At 32.6% G+C, this 15,204-nt stretch overlaps 1 long non-coding RNA gene across 6 annotated transcripts; it reads right to left on the reverse strand.

The window, feature by feature from the left end:
- Nucleotides 1-1,145: 1,145 nt before the first annotated feature.
- Nucleotides 1,146-6,027, reverse strand: LOC143204336 (uncharacterized). Of its 6 annotated transcripts, none has more exons than XR_013007566.1 (14): nucleotides 5,865-6,027; nucleotides 5,654-5,795; nucleotides 5,413-5,553; nucleotides 5,171-5,308; nucleotides 4,929-5,070; nucleotides 4,687-4,828; nucleotides 4,445-4,586; nucleotides 4,203-4,344; nucleotides 3,961-4,102; nucleotides 3,719-3,860; nucleotides 3,477-3,618; nucleotides 3,235-3,376; nucleotides 2,640-2,710; nucleotides 1,146-1,649 (listed from the first exon to the last, which is right to left on the reverse strand). It is a non-coding gene; the product is annotated as an uncharacterized LOC143204336 (long non-coding RNA). The 6 variants fall into 6 exon arrangements; XR_013007567.1 differs by having other exon boundaries at nucleotides 4,929-5,066; nucleotides 5,171-5,312; XR_013007568.1 differs by having other exon boundaries at nucleotides 4,445-4,582; nucleotides 5,171-5,312.
- Between the last annotated feature and the right edge of the window lie 9,177 nt (nucleotides 6,028-15,204).

Genomic DNA, 15,204 nt, shown 5'->3' on the forward strand with positions numbered 1-15,204 from the left:
ATTTTTTTAAACAAAAAAATCCACGGACAACACACTGTATCTGTTTTAGTTTCAAATTTGATGCAAATTTTGATATAGCGCGTTTTCCTTGAATTTTTCTTTTAAAAAAATTTCTCCAATATATGCCACCGACTATATGCCTTAAAATAACTTTTGTCAGTTTGGTGAAGGTAAATTTAATAAAATATGGATCTTACTGTAACTATAGTTTCTCTCATATAGTGTAATCAACTATTTTTTTAAACAAAAAATCCACGGACAACGCACTATATCTGCTTTAGTTTCAAATTTGATGCAAATTTTGATATAGTGCGTTTTCCTTGAATTTTTCGTTTAAAAAAATATCCCCAATATATGCCTTAAAATAACTTTTGTCAGTTTGGTGAGGGTAATTCTAATAAAATATGATTAGATTTTTTAATGATTACGTATACGTTTACATTTTATTTAGTAGTTATGGTTATGGAAAATTTTTAGTTCTTAGGGTTTATTTAAGTTTTATTGTACTATTTATATTTATTATGCTGTTATTTAAAAATAGCAATTAATATTTTAAAACACGATAAAACATTTGTGGTGTTATTATTCCATTCCTTTTTATACATCCACGGAATATTCAGTATAAAAGTAATCCTACTTCCTTTAAAATTATTTTATTTATTACATGATAATAAAAATTACGAAATTAGTAATTTTGTTTTCCTTTTCCTTTTTAAGGTTATCACTCGAATGAATATATATACATATCTGTCTCGCTTATACTACCATTGGAGAATATAAAGACATTTAAAATTAACTGCTCCAAGCATCTGTCTCCGTCCTTTCCTATCTCACATTTTATACAGACAAGAATTCGTACATCTTCGTCTGACATCACGAATGGAAAAAAAAAACAGTCGAACCGTGCATTTGACATTTGACATTGTCTCGACTGTTTAGGGACTATAGACTGTTTCGACTGTTTTCAGTCGATAGTTCCCAACGCTACTTTTATCATGGTATTATGGTGAAGGAAGCCTTTAAAATTAAAATTTTCCATATTGCGACGTTAATTTTATTTGCTTGTTAGGATAAGAAAACTACATAGAAAATACGTATTGATTTTTCAAGAATTTTATTAATTATTTTGTCATTAGTTATAACAGCTAGTAATATAATCTTATATAAGGTGGGGCAAAAGTCCCGCTAACATTTTGATTTGACACTAAGGTGGGGCAAAAGTCCCGATAGCCTTTTGATGGCGCACCATCTGGTTATGTAACGTTTAACTCAGTTTCGCTTTAACCACTGTGTTGTGTAGACGTCCAAATTTTATTATGGATAAATATACGCCACAAGAACGAGCAGAAATAGTGACAATATTTATTGAAAATAATCGTTTCATTATTGCCACTCAGGCGAAAATTGCGTCAATGGTAGCGGGATCTTTACCCCACCCTATATCATGTTTCAATAATGTAGTTGATGTAAAACATATCTTTCGACAAAGGACACATATGGATTAAGTTATATAACACATATTACTAAACATTAAATCACAACATGTTAAGTACCTTAACATAATAAACTATCTAAAATATATGGTATTCTTTAAGGTAAAGATGATGTACAATTATATTCAGCTTCCTCAAAGGCACGTTTGTCCATCACTATGGTTTAAAATGAGAAAAATATTAATTAACATATTATCAGGAAAAAATTAAGCTTATATAAAAAGGTTTTATTTTAAAACAATTATATTCATATTTCCATTATTAAAAATTTTCCGTCATGATTTTGTCATCAAAATAAAATTTTGATCCTATTCTGATCAATTGAACCATCCAGCTCAAATCAAACACGAATTTCGTATGAAAAATCGTCTATATAGGAGAGCCCGCTTTACCCTCGAGCCAGCAGATAAAAGGAGAGAAATAGAGACTGCAGAGGGGTCAGACTATAACATCTTCCAGCGTTTTGGAAACACGCACACATTGCCGAAAGAAAGCCATTCTTTATGCTCTCAACAGCTACACCAAAGCAAATAACATCATCCCTGCTGAACAGTTCGGGTTCCGTGCACATCATTCAGCCGTCAAACAGGTCACCCATTTGGCCACAAACATCCGCCATAGCCTTAACCAGCACAAAAAGCTTAGAGCGGTTCTACTTGACTTCTGATAAGATTTGGCAAGACGGTCCAACTGAAAAATGTTTCCGGCTAGTCCTACCCAAAGACCTAACCGCTGGGCTCAAATATTTCCTTTCAGGCAGATTATTTTAGGTAAAGATCAGGAAAATGCTACCCTTGAAGTCGGTGGTGCGTGCCATATCCTTGGTGAGTGCCATATCTTCAACATTATGCTGTAGCAATTATCTCTAGTGATCGGCTGTGAGGAAGTCAGACTAGTATAATGGTAAGCCCCACATAATCTGGTCAAACTCGTCACTCCTTGTATCAGGCCAGGTAAAAAAACTACTAATCACTCGAATTTTATAGTTGTTATATATTTTTCAGCAACATGGTGAAGGCAACTTTTACTTTAATAGAAATATGAACGTAAATATTTTTAAATTTATATTTCAACTTTTAATAAAATTTGATCTGTACTTTTGTTAAAAAAAGCGAATGTAAATAAAAATGTATAAGATTTACTTACTCGGTGAGGTTGGGTTTCATTTACAATCATCTTGATGCCTGCAATGTTGATTGTTTGGTGATGTGGGTCAGCTGAAAATACATATTTTAATGAAGTTTTGCAAATTTTTTTATTTCTTTTATTAATTTCCTAAAGCTTCAACAGTCTGCCCGTTGGCAATAAGTATTATAATATGATTTCCGTTATACAATATAACTCTACTGACATGTAGAAGATCGCTCCAACCGGACGACTTTGACAGTCTCATTCGTTTACGTGTTCGAACTAATTAGACAGCATTGTGTCTCTTTTTAACTAGAATAAAATGTGAAGGAACATATTGTCTGATTATAAACAAATTTATTTCTGTGTGTGAGGTATGATTTGAGTAGTTGAAAGTGCGTTTGGGGCAAAAACTTTTTCAATTTAACATGCAGTTCAGTGTGTCACACCTTGTCGAAGGCTTGAAATATATGATACGCTAATGAAACAATTTTAATTTGAATGTAATTTATCGTGCACGATCATTATCTTTTAAATCAACAATATGCTTATTCTTTGAGAGACTTCGAATTATTTATAAAGAGCTAGCTTAGTTCAATCGCCATTTTCTTACCTAATTAGGTGATAAATTAATCCAAAGGTCCTTAGTGATGGAACGCAAGTCTTGATGATGTCCTGTGCCACTTTTCGTAGTATGCTAAAATGTGCAGATGTTGAAAGCCATACATGTCTCCGATGCTGCGTACCAGAACTATCTTTAAACAAACACAGACATTGAATTATTAACGTAATTATCGAAAAATGATTCTGTGAAACGAACTTACAGCTAGCTTAGTTAAATCGCCATTTTCTTACCTAATTAGGTGCTAGATTAATCCAAAGGTCGTTAGTGATGGAACGCAAGTCTTGATGATGTCCTGTGCCACTTTTCGTAGTATGCTAAAATGTGCAGATGTTGAAAGCCATACATGTCTCTGATGCTGCGTACCAGAACTATCTTTAAACAAACACAAACATTGAATTATTTACGTAATTATCGAAAAACGATTCTGTGAAACGAACTTACAGCTAGCTTAGTTAAATTGCCATTTTCTTACCTAATTAGATGCTAGATTAATCCAAAGGTCGTTAGTGATGGAACGCAAGTCTTGATGATGTCCTGTGCCACTTTTCGTAGTATGCTAAAATGTGCAGATGTTGAAAGCCATACATGTCTCTGATGCTGCGTACCAGAACTATCTTTAAACAAACACAAACATTGAATTATTTACGTAATTATCGAAAAACGATTCTGTGAAAAGAACTTACAGCTAGCTTAGTTAAATTGCCATTTTCTTACCTAATTAGGTGCTAGATTAATCCAAAGGTCGTTAGTGATGGAACGCAAGTCTTGATGATGTCCTGTGCCACTTTTCGTAGTATGCTAAAATGTGCAGATGTTGAAAGCCATACATGTCTCTGATGCTGCGTACCAGAACTATCTTTAAACAAACACAAACATTGAATTATTTACGTAATTATCGAAAAACGATTCTGTGAAACGAACTTACAGCTAGCTTAGTTAAATTGCCATTTTCTTACCTAATTAGATGCTAGATTAATCCAAAGGTCGTTAGTGATGGAACGCAAGTCTTGATGATGTCCTGTGCCACTTTTCGTAGTATGCTAAAATGTGCAGATGTTGAAAGCCATACATGTCTCTGATGCTGCGTACCAGAACTATCTTTAAACAAACACAAACATTGAATTATTTACGTAATTATCGAAAAACGATTCTGTGAAACGAACTTACAGCTAGCTTAGTTAAATTGCCATTTTCTTACCTAATTAGATGCTAGATTAATCCAAAGGTCGTTAGTGATGGAACGCAAGTCTTGATGATGTCCTGTGCCACTTTTCGTAGTATGCTAAAATGTGCAGATGTTGAAAGCCATACATGTCTCTGATGCTGCGTACCAGAACTATCTTTAAACAAACACAAACATTGAATTATTAACGTAATTATCGAAAAACGATTCTGTGAAACGAACTTACAGCTAGCTTAGTTAAATTGCCATTTTCTTACCTAATTAGATGCTAGATTAATCCAAAGGTCGTTAGTGATGGAACGCAAGTCTTGATGATGTCCTGTGCCACTTTTCGTAGTATGCTAAAATGTGCAGATGTTGAAAGCCATACATGTCTCTGATGCTGCGTACCAGAACTATCTTTAAACAAACACAAACATTGAATTATTAACGTAATTATCGAAAAACGATTCTGTGAAACGAACTTACAGCTAGCTTAGTTAAATTGCCATTTTCTTACCTAATTAGGTGCTAGATTAATCCAAAGGTCGTTAGTGATGGAACGCAAGTCTTGATGATGTCCTGTGCCACTTTTCGTAGTATGCTAAAATGTGCAGATGTTGAAAGCCATACATGTCTCTGATGCTGCGTACCAGAACTATCTTTAAACAAACACAAACATTGAATTATTTACGTAATTATCGAAAAACGATTCTGTGAAAAGAACTTACAGCTAGCTTAGTTAAATTGCCATTTTCTTACCTAATTAGATGCTAGATTAATCCAAAGGTCGTTAGTGATGGAACGCAAGTCTTGATGATGTCCTGTGCCACTTTTCGTAGTATGCTAAAATGTGCAGATGTTGAAAGCCATACATGTCTCTGATGCTGCGTACCAGAACTATCTTTAAACAAACACAAACATTGAATTATTTACGTAATTATCGAAAAACGATTCTGTGAAAAGAACTTACAGCTAGCTTAGTTAAATTGCCATTTTCTTACCTAATTAGATGCTAGATTAATCCAAAGGTCGTTAGTGATGGAACGCAAGTCTTGATGATGTCCTCTGCCACTTTCGTAGTATGCTAAAATGTGCAGATGTTGAAAGCCATACATGTCGCCGATGCTGTGTACCAGAACTATCTTTAAACAAACACAAACATTGAATTATTAACGTAATTATCGAAAAATGATTCTCTGAAACGAACTTACAGCTAGCTTAGTTAAATCGCCATTTTCTTACCTAATTAGGTGATAGATTAATCCAAAGGTCGTTAGTGATGGAACGCAAGTCTTGATGATGTCCTCTGCCACTTTTCGTAGTATGCTAAAATGTGCAGATGTTGAAAGCCATACATGTCTCTGATGCTGCGTACCAGAACTATCTTTAAACAAACACAAACATTGAATTATTAACGTAATTATCGAAAAATGATTCTGTGAAAAGAACTTACCTAACATTTTCACTGTGGGCATTGTGGTTATGTGGAGGCTGTCTCTGGGCTGTCTACTAAATCTTATCCTATCAGTTAATCCCATGAACTTAACTGATCCTCCTTACTGTTGGTAAGGATGATGGTGCCCGTGGCCGGTAAGACTCCACGCAGCTCGCAATAGCTAAGGGCTCCGATGGCCTAAAGTGTTGGCCAGCTTGGTAATTCATTTATTACCAGAGAGATGAAGAGTGAAAGAATGGCTCGAGTAGAGCTCGGATATAAAATCGTGAACTTGGGGATGTCTGTTTGTCTATGAATTTGATTATTCCTGACGAACCAAGACTTGAAGACGTTCCACCTAACTATGCGAGACGTATTTAAGATAGACTCTGGAGCCGTATAGAACGACTGATCCAACAACCATCTTGTACAGGAAAGATTTTATTGAAAGGCAGCTGTATTAACAATATCTTGACCTTTGTGGAGGGACCTTTGCGAAATGCTTGGTGCAAAACACTTCTTGTAGAAGAACATGGACTGGGTTTTCTGTGGGTTGATTTCCAGAAATGTATCCCCTGGACCGTCTCATCGAGTTGTTTCTGAAGTCTGTCCTGTATATGCAGTGTTTAAAGACGTAAAGTAAGCAGTACCATCCGCGTAAAAAGCTCTCTCAACTTCTGCTCTCCTAGGGATATCTGAAAGGAAAATATTAAATAAAGCAAGTGACTATGTGGAATTCCTGCGTTGATGGTTTTTCGTCTGAAGAGGGTATCTTTGATCTTCACCTGGAACGACCGTCCTGACAGAAATGATTTAATAAGAGAGGTTAGGTCATCGGATAGACCTAATCTATAGGGAGAAAAGAACTTAATAAGCTGATAGGTCTGTAGTCATATATATATATATATATATATATATATATATATATATATATATAATAATTAAAAATAGCGACTAACATATTAAAATACGATAAAACATTTGTAGGGTATTATTCCATATAGAAATACATTACTTAGATAGAATTTAGTTAACTAAATTTAATCATGTTAACGCAATACTGTTTTATAGTAGGGAAATGACGACATCCGTCAAAGAGACAAAAAAACTACCCTGGAGCATTCTAAGTAAAGCAAGACGATTTAAGAAAAATAATAATATGATAAATAATAACATACAGCTGCAACTTAATAACAATGGGAGAAAAATAAAAAATAAAACCGATGACGTCGAAATATGTAAATAATAGCTAAAGCGTAAAAAAGTTATACAATTGCTGGGGGTCTTAATTAATATCTCACTTTCTATTGTCTTCTCCCAGACTAGCGTGCCGAATCTTTATTTGTGGACGATCAGCCAGTTCCCATGATAACATTATGTAAATATTTGTGATTTTAGCTCATATTTGAATGTAAACTGTAATAGTAAAATCGGAATTTGGAAGGCTTATGTAAATTGTACCGTCTTTATTTTCCGTCTTGACGGTTTTGGCCAAATAAGGAAAATGTAGATAAGTATCTCTTATTATTTACTTATACTCTTACTATTTACTCGCATTACATTTAACAATACTATTTATTATTCTGAGGTATTTTGGATTAGAATCTATTTTTAAAGACTATATTTTCCCTCCAAAGAAAAGCTTTAAAATTGAATAATTTTGGGGATAACTAAATAGATAGTAAAATTATTATGGTAATGACGGATGATGGACAATAATGATGCTCTAATTTACATAAGTGTCCGACTATAATTATTGAAAATTTAACTAAATATAGTGTGATGGTGTTGTAACTCCATTGTATACAAAAAAAGAGCAAGCAAAATATGTGTTGTAAAGATATATGGATGCTTGTGAACTAGACTTAAGGGGACACTACATAAAAACGTGCGCTTGGATCAAATTTTTATATAGTTTATTATAGTTTATTTGTTACTAATCTTTTAGAACTTCAACAATCTGCCCGAGGACAATAAGTATTATAATATGACTTCCGTTATACAATATAACACTACTGACATATAGAAGATCCCTTCAGTAAGTGATGTGCTGTACGAACTTATAATCTAAAACTTATTCTAAAGTCTATCCTAACTTTATTAGAATATGTCACTCTATGTGCCTGTTAATCAGTTCGTATGGTAGTGCTTGAGCCTACGCACTTTACTATCATCGCGCACATTTAACTGTTTGGCGAGTGCATTGGGATGCACTAACAGTCTTTCAGAGTACTTCGCATTAACAATTTGAATCAGTTTATGGGTTCTAAAGAGATATCGCGCTGAATCAGTTTGTTGACGATGACTCGAAACACTTTATTCTGAACCCTCTGGAGGATATCTGTGTTAGATTTGCTAGTAGTACCCTACAGTTCAATACCATAGGTCCAAATGGTCTTAAGTATTGACTTATACAGCAAAACCTTATTATCTACGGATAATTTATATTTACGCCCTATCAGCCAATACACTTGGTTTAGTTTAAGCCCAAGCTGTTTCCGTTTTGTCACTATATGTTTTTTCCATGTTAGAACGTCGATCAAAATGCGTTCCCAGATATTTAACGCTTTCTACTCGTGGTAGGTATTATACATTTTTACTGCGGGACAAGTTCTTCTACAAAGGGTTGAGTGTCATATGGGTAGATTTTGATACGCCATGTTTTCAACCATAATTCGACATAAGATGAAGTTGGAGGTTTCTTGTGGCTGATATTGCATACTTGTTTGATGATTAAACAGTTGTTTCGTCAGCATATGTTGCAACAGTAGTGCTTTTTGAGGTTGGTAGGTCAGCTGTATACAATAGATATAACACTGAACCAAGAACACTGCCCTGCGGAACGCCTGAAGAATATATTGAATGGAGGTCAGTGTATTCGTCACCCTATTTCAGGCTTGAGATATATCGATATTTATTTAGTAATAAATAAATTATAATTGCTATCTTATATATTGTTTTATATTTTCTTTTTTCGTTTCAACATTATTTCAAAATTAAATTTTATATATAAAATTCTCATGTCACAATGTTCGTTCCCATACTCCTCCGAAACGGCTTGAACGATACTTATGAAATTTTTTATGCATATTCAGTAGATCTGAGAATCGGCTACTATCTATTTTTCAAACCCCTAAGTGATAAGGGGTGTCCACCACGAATTTGTTTTTTAATTTTTTTATTATGTGGCATTAAAAATGGAAATGAAAGATTAAAAATGGAATTATAGGAAATGAGATTTTTTAAAAAACTTTTAAACTCGAGTTTCAAGAGAAATTTTATGTTAATTTGGGAACTCAAGATAATTTATTCTATTTCTATCATATTCTTCAAATATGAGTATAATTTGCAAGAACTAGCAACGTCGCAAATTCAAATTATTGTGCCCATGCCGGGATCTTCCAATATTAGACTTCCAACAAAATTCGCCAACATTTTATTATGAATAATATGCAATAATAATGATGTATCATCACATGTGAATTATCTAAAACTTATGTAAATTATTGTCACCTCCAAAAAAGACCTCGTTTGATATATGGATTAGAGTAAAAGTGACAGTATCGAATTTTTTAAAGGAAAAATTATGACGACACTAGGTTTAATAAGAATATTTTGCAACAATGCTGGGGGTCTTAATTATAACCTGAATCTCTATTGTTCATTTAGTCGCGTCTAAAACGTGTATTTGCGAAGGATCAACAAAGAGATTAAGTAACTAAATAACAATGTTAAATATATTTTTTACATTAGAATCGAATAAAAAAACACCAAATAAATTGTGAATTGGACTATTTTGATTGTTTCCGAATAAAAATTATTAAATATTAACTGTACTAAAATTATTGGAGTCAATTTTGTCGTTCTATATATATCTTAATATCTTACACACACTTTCATCATGAACGTCCAGTCGTACCATTATTTTATTAAAAGTTCTAGACGAATTTTTGCTGTTTACTTACTGAAGACCTGCTTCGTGCCGTGAACGTGTAATGAAAGGTTACAAATCTTAAATTGCACCCTGATGTGTCTGCTTCGACCTTGGTGTAATGCGTGTAATTTTCTTAAGGAATTCTTTTTCTTATGGGGGTAATTGAGATTGTGCGCAATTTTTCTTACTATATGCTAAAATACTAAAAGTCTGATTCATTGCAGGTACTTCGCTAAGTTACTGATGATATATAATATGTTTTTTTACGTATTTCAATTATATTATGTCTTCAATAAAAAATACATGTTAGTTTAGTTAGGTTTAATTGATGTATACAATGTACTTGTGTAAGTGAAGAATAGTGTAAGCAAGTGCAGTTCTTTTATTAATACTTTTTACTTTACTTTACTTTTAACAATAATACTAAAAGGTCAAAATAAGATGGAAAAAGGTATATTGGTATAATATTGGTAAAATATTGACAATAATTTGGGATCATTTTCCTTGTTGGATTTGGCACTATTAGGACAATTACAAATATTAAACAACCACAAACATAAATTTACGTCCATGCCCCAGCAGGATACGAACCCACGACTACAGTAGGAGGACCGTTCTGTCGTCTTTACCATTGCGCCAACCAACTTTATATTTTGAACTATCAATATAGCTGTTATAACTAACACTGACGAACTTTGATGACGTATTAATAAAAACACTTTTCGGGAAAATGGTGAAGGCGACAATGATAATGTACAGGGTGACCCAAACAAACTGCATGAAAGTTTAATTTATCTTAACACGAAATTATCATACCGTAATAAACAAATTTTTGTTTTGTCGGATTCTCCATTTATTTATGGACCTTTGTTAATTATGTTAAACTTTCAACTCTAAAGTTGTCGTATTTTTAGGATTTCAAACATACGTAGTGACATTTTAAGTTGTTTCGCCAAGGAAAACGCCAATGTGTATGTCTGGAACATTATAAGCAATGATAAAAATATCTGCCAATGAATTAAATATTTTTGTTAAGCAAAACTCAGTAAAAATTTTTAGCCATTCTTAATTAATTCAATATTGAGTATTTTTACCTGTACAGGTACGATGCGCACTGGTAAACGCAACTCCTGCCGTCAGTCAGATGGGCCAGAAGATTAGCTTACCTGAAATTCTTGCTTTCTCTACGTTGCTAGCTCCCATACTACATGTATATTGTATTAATATTCCTCAATAAATGCTTTTTTAAAACAAAAAAAAATGATTAAAGTAAAACATAGTAGACTAGTAGCACTGTAATAATTAAATAATAATTTAAAAAAAATAGTTGTACTGATACTCCTATTACTTCCAGATCTTATTTCATGTGTTATGTTATTTGCTTGCATGAATTGCAATATTTTGAAATATTTGCCCCTCATCTGTGATGCTTTCTGCCAACCACGTATTTTGCAACTCATCAAATAAGTAATTTAATTTTGATTTATTTTTCATAAGCTGCTCTTGATAATCATAAAGAGAGTTCGATCTTGTGAGACAGTGATATATTAATTGCTGCCCACGACATTCTTTCATACCATTAAGTATTTGTAGTAAAATGTATTTGTATTTCAATTATTTGTAATTCATATACTGCTCAACTTTGATAATGCCAGTGTTTACCTTAATATCCTTTGAGGGAGTAATATTTTGATATTTAAATTAACTTTCCATTCCACTCAAGGCCTTACTGTTTAAGACTTCCCTGTGGGTCATAACTGTGGTACTATACGAATAGCTAGTTTTTTGACTGAGTTGATTATAGATATCTGTCTAGACAGTCTTAGATAAACTGGTACATTCTAGGTAGTCGATTTACTTCTCAATATTCAATTTACCTTTCCAATGAACGCTTATAGAGCTGCCAATAGATTTGGTTGTTAATTTGGCATAATATTCTCGAAAAAATAAGGAAATTAATAGTGCGAAAGTGTTTGAGTGTCCTTTGTAGTGTTGCACCAAGTAGCTACTGTTCGTACTAGACAATATGACTATGAAATCAATAGATATATGTTAGTTGGGCTAATTAAGCTAAATTAAAGCATCATACTCTACATTTTCCTGTCATTGTTTTTGGGTTTTCCTCAGAAATATAAATTGACCATACGTTCCCCGATAAATTGCGGGATATTCACCATAAAACCTAATTAGTTAACTTGATTTTTTTGAGTAATAAAACATGTAATGTTTATTTAATTATTTCAATTTTAATGAGTGTGGTTAAAAAGATAGTACTTCTGTCAATCCATATGATCTCTTGCTATGCTGGTGGTCTTAATTAATGCCTAACTTTCTATTGTTTCTGGCGTCATGGCGTCAAGCGCGTGTTTGATGAAGATCAACGATTTAAATCATTATGACACGATGTTTAGTATCCGTGCTATTTTTGCCTTTAGTTATAGCAGAAACAATACTTTAACGAAAATGGAGATAGACACGCGCCGTCCATATGCTATCAAGTAAATTAGTTAGTATTTTGAACAAATTTACATAGATCCAAAGATTACTTATCAATAACGTGGTGAAATTTTACTTTCTTCTATTTACCATTTATTAATTTAGCGTTTAAGGCCGTTTTCAACATTTCGTTTACATAACAGGTGAAGGCTTAACCAACTTTTTACTCAAAACTTTAGAAGGCTATGATTTAGATATTTATTCGAATATGAAGGGTTGACATCAAGGTGTACAAAATAGAATTTAGACATCAATTCACGTGTAACATTTGTACCTTGCTGTAACCACAGTTTGACACTTGATCTAAACGATGCTGTAAAATCCAATATGTTTAATATACATTTTTTCTAATTTTTTCAAGAGTTATATAAGATTTTTTCTCTGTCTCAATCAATTAGTGATCTATTTTGATTTGTTGTTTGTTTTCATATTAACTTAAAGGACCCATCGGCTTTTAAATGCACCTCTCTGCACAAGATCAAATCTTTTGATTCTTTTGAGTCTATGTCCTGTTATAATGTTATCAAGGAGTTCTATTATTTCGATATTGACATGAAAATAGAGTCTGTCCTCATATCCCTAAAAATAAAAAATATGTGGATGTTAGTCTTGCGGTACAGAATACTTAGTAAATTTGATACTCTTACCAAAATATATATACTAGCGACTCGCCCCGGCTTCGCACGGGTGCAATGCTGATACTAAATTAAATACACTACAGAAAAATTATGAACGTTGTATATAAAAACATAGCCCGCTCCGACTTTGCACGGGCATAAAATATATATGCCTATGTCACTCAATGAAAACATGATTAAAATCGATCCAGTATTTTTGGTTCATTCATTACTGCCCTTGGCCTGCACGCATTAAATTTGGAGTAAAACAATTCCTCTTCCCCTATACTTACTATGAAGATTTCCTGCTATCTTTGGAATATCTAAATTCATACAATTTTTATTACATTACACATTTTTAAACGCAAATTTTAAATTTGTAATATCTCCGAAAATATTTGTTTAATTTACATGCTGTAAGGAACCATATTGATCTATATTAATTGCACACTGTATTTAAGGTACTTAATTCGATAAGGATTAATGCCGTATTACTTAAAATAGCTTCGTAAAAAAGCCATTTTCTCACGTAAAAAGTAAACAATAAAAATGGTTAATGTGGGTTATCCATAAAAGATAAACATATACCATCGCGGACTTTTTTGTAGACCCTTTTATGGTGTACAATACTGTAGTACATTAATTTGATCTAACTCGTAGGGTTAGGCAGCGTTTTTGCTAATTGCTAAATAAGCCTAAAAAATAGGTTAATTTACGACATCACCTTAGAAACCTCTAAAATTAGCAATGTTGCCTTAGTATATTATGCATGTATTATACATATAAACCTTCCTCTTGAATCACTCTATCTATTGAAAAAAACCGCATCAAAATCCGTTGCGTAGTTTTAAAGATTTAAGCGCACATAGGGATATAGGGACAGAAAAGGCGACTTTGTTTTATACTATGTAGTGATATATATGTTATTATATATATATATATATATATATATATATATATATATATATATATATATATATACATATATATATATTAAAAAAATATTAAGACTTTTAATTAAGAATATTTAAATAATCTGAATGCCTTTTTAAAGGAATATTTTAAGGAATTTTTAAGGAAAAATTAACATGTTCGGAAATATATGCGAAATTGAAATATTAACAAAGCTGTAAATCTGTCCATGTCAATTTTGCGTTGCAACAAAGAGACAGAAACCTAATTATATCACCTGAGGGATGCCCAATTCTTTAAATGAATCAGCATAATATCTCGGTATCAAAAGCAGAGTAGATCAGATCCAAAATTAAAGAATTTTATTGGTTAATCGGAAGATACTCCCAAGTTGACTTAAGATCAAATAGATTTATTTATTAGTCAATAATAAGGCCCGTGGACTTATGGGTGCAAATATTTGTATTCTTTCATTAATTATCAATATTTATCACTACGTAACCAATGAAAAATGACACGATGACTTCAAAATCAAATAGATGGACTATAAACCAAACTACGCGAACTTCTATAGTGCATAAATATTACTACTGACTTCAGCTTAAGGCAATTCAATTTAAATTTAATTTTGAAAATACATATTGATGTATGTACTCCTCCCTTGGATTTTTTTGTAAATATTGTAAAATATTGTTTCTTGTAAAGATTGTGTAAAAAATTTAATAAAAATTGATTCGAAAAACGTAATCGATACTCTTCACTAAATACTAATAGGCACGTTTATAATGAGCTAATTTCCTTTACATCATTACATATGTATTTCCTCGGACGTATGTCTCCTGATTCTGTTTACCATTTTCGATTTCTATTATATAAGCTGATGTTTATCGAACAATTACATGGTTAAAAATGTGATAGCTCTGTTAATCGACGTGATCTCTTGCCACGGGTACTGCTGGGGGTCTTAATTAATACCTGGCTTTCTATTGTTTCTGGCGTCGTGTCGTAAACGTGTGTTTGATGAGGATCAACGATTTAAATGCTTAAAAAATAACGTTAAAAATATCAGTGATAGTTTTTTTCATTTTGGTTGTTATTGTTATTTTTTCAAATTGTATCTTAACTGATGTAACGGTTTTTTTGGAGAGGACCTATTTCTTAATGAGAACCATGATTCTACCGAAGTACCAAAGTCTACCAACTGACGTATGAGCAACTTAGAAGACGCTCCTAGAAGACATTTAGTCTTATCCAGCTTGGTTACTGCATTATGTTCTAAATGTTCATTTTCGACAAATTCGTGTAATATCTCCTTTTGCATCTTCTCCATTACATGTAAAGCTTTGGAAATAGTTAATTCATCAACTGTTAAGTTGTCTGAATCTTCTTCGAGAGTTTG

Source organism: Rhynchophorus ferrugineus, unplaced genomic scaffold (assembly GCF_030347505.1).
Source record: "Rhynchophorus ferrugineus isolate W39M unplaced genomic scaffold, kcgeb_rfMv2 rfM10, whole genome shotgun sequence".
NCBI classification, from domain to species: Eukaryota; Metazoa; Arthropoda; class Insecta; order Coleoptera; family Curculionidae; genus Rhynchophorus; species Rhynchophorus ferrugineus.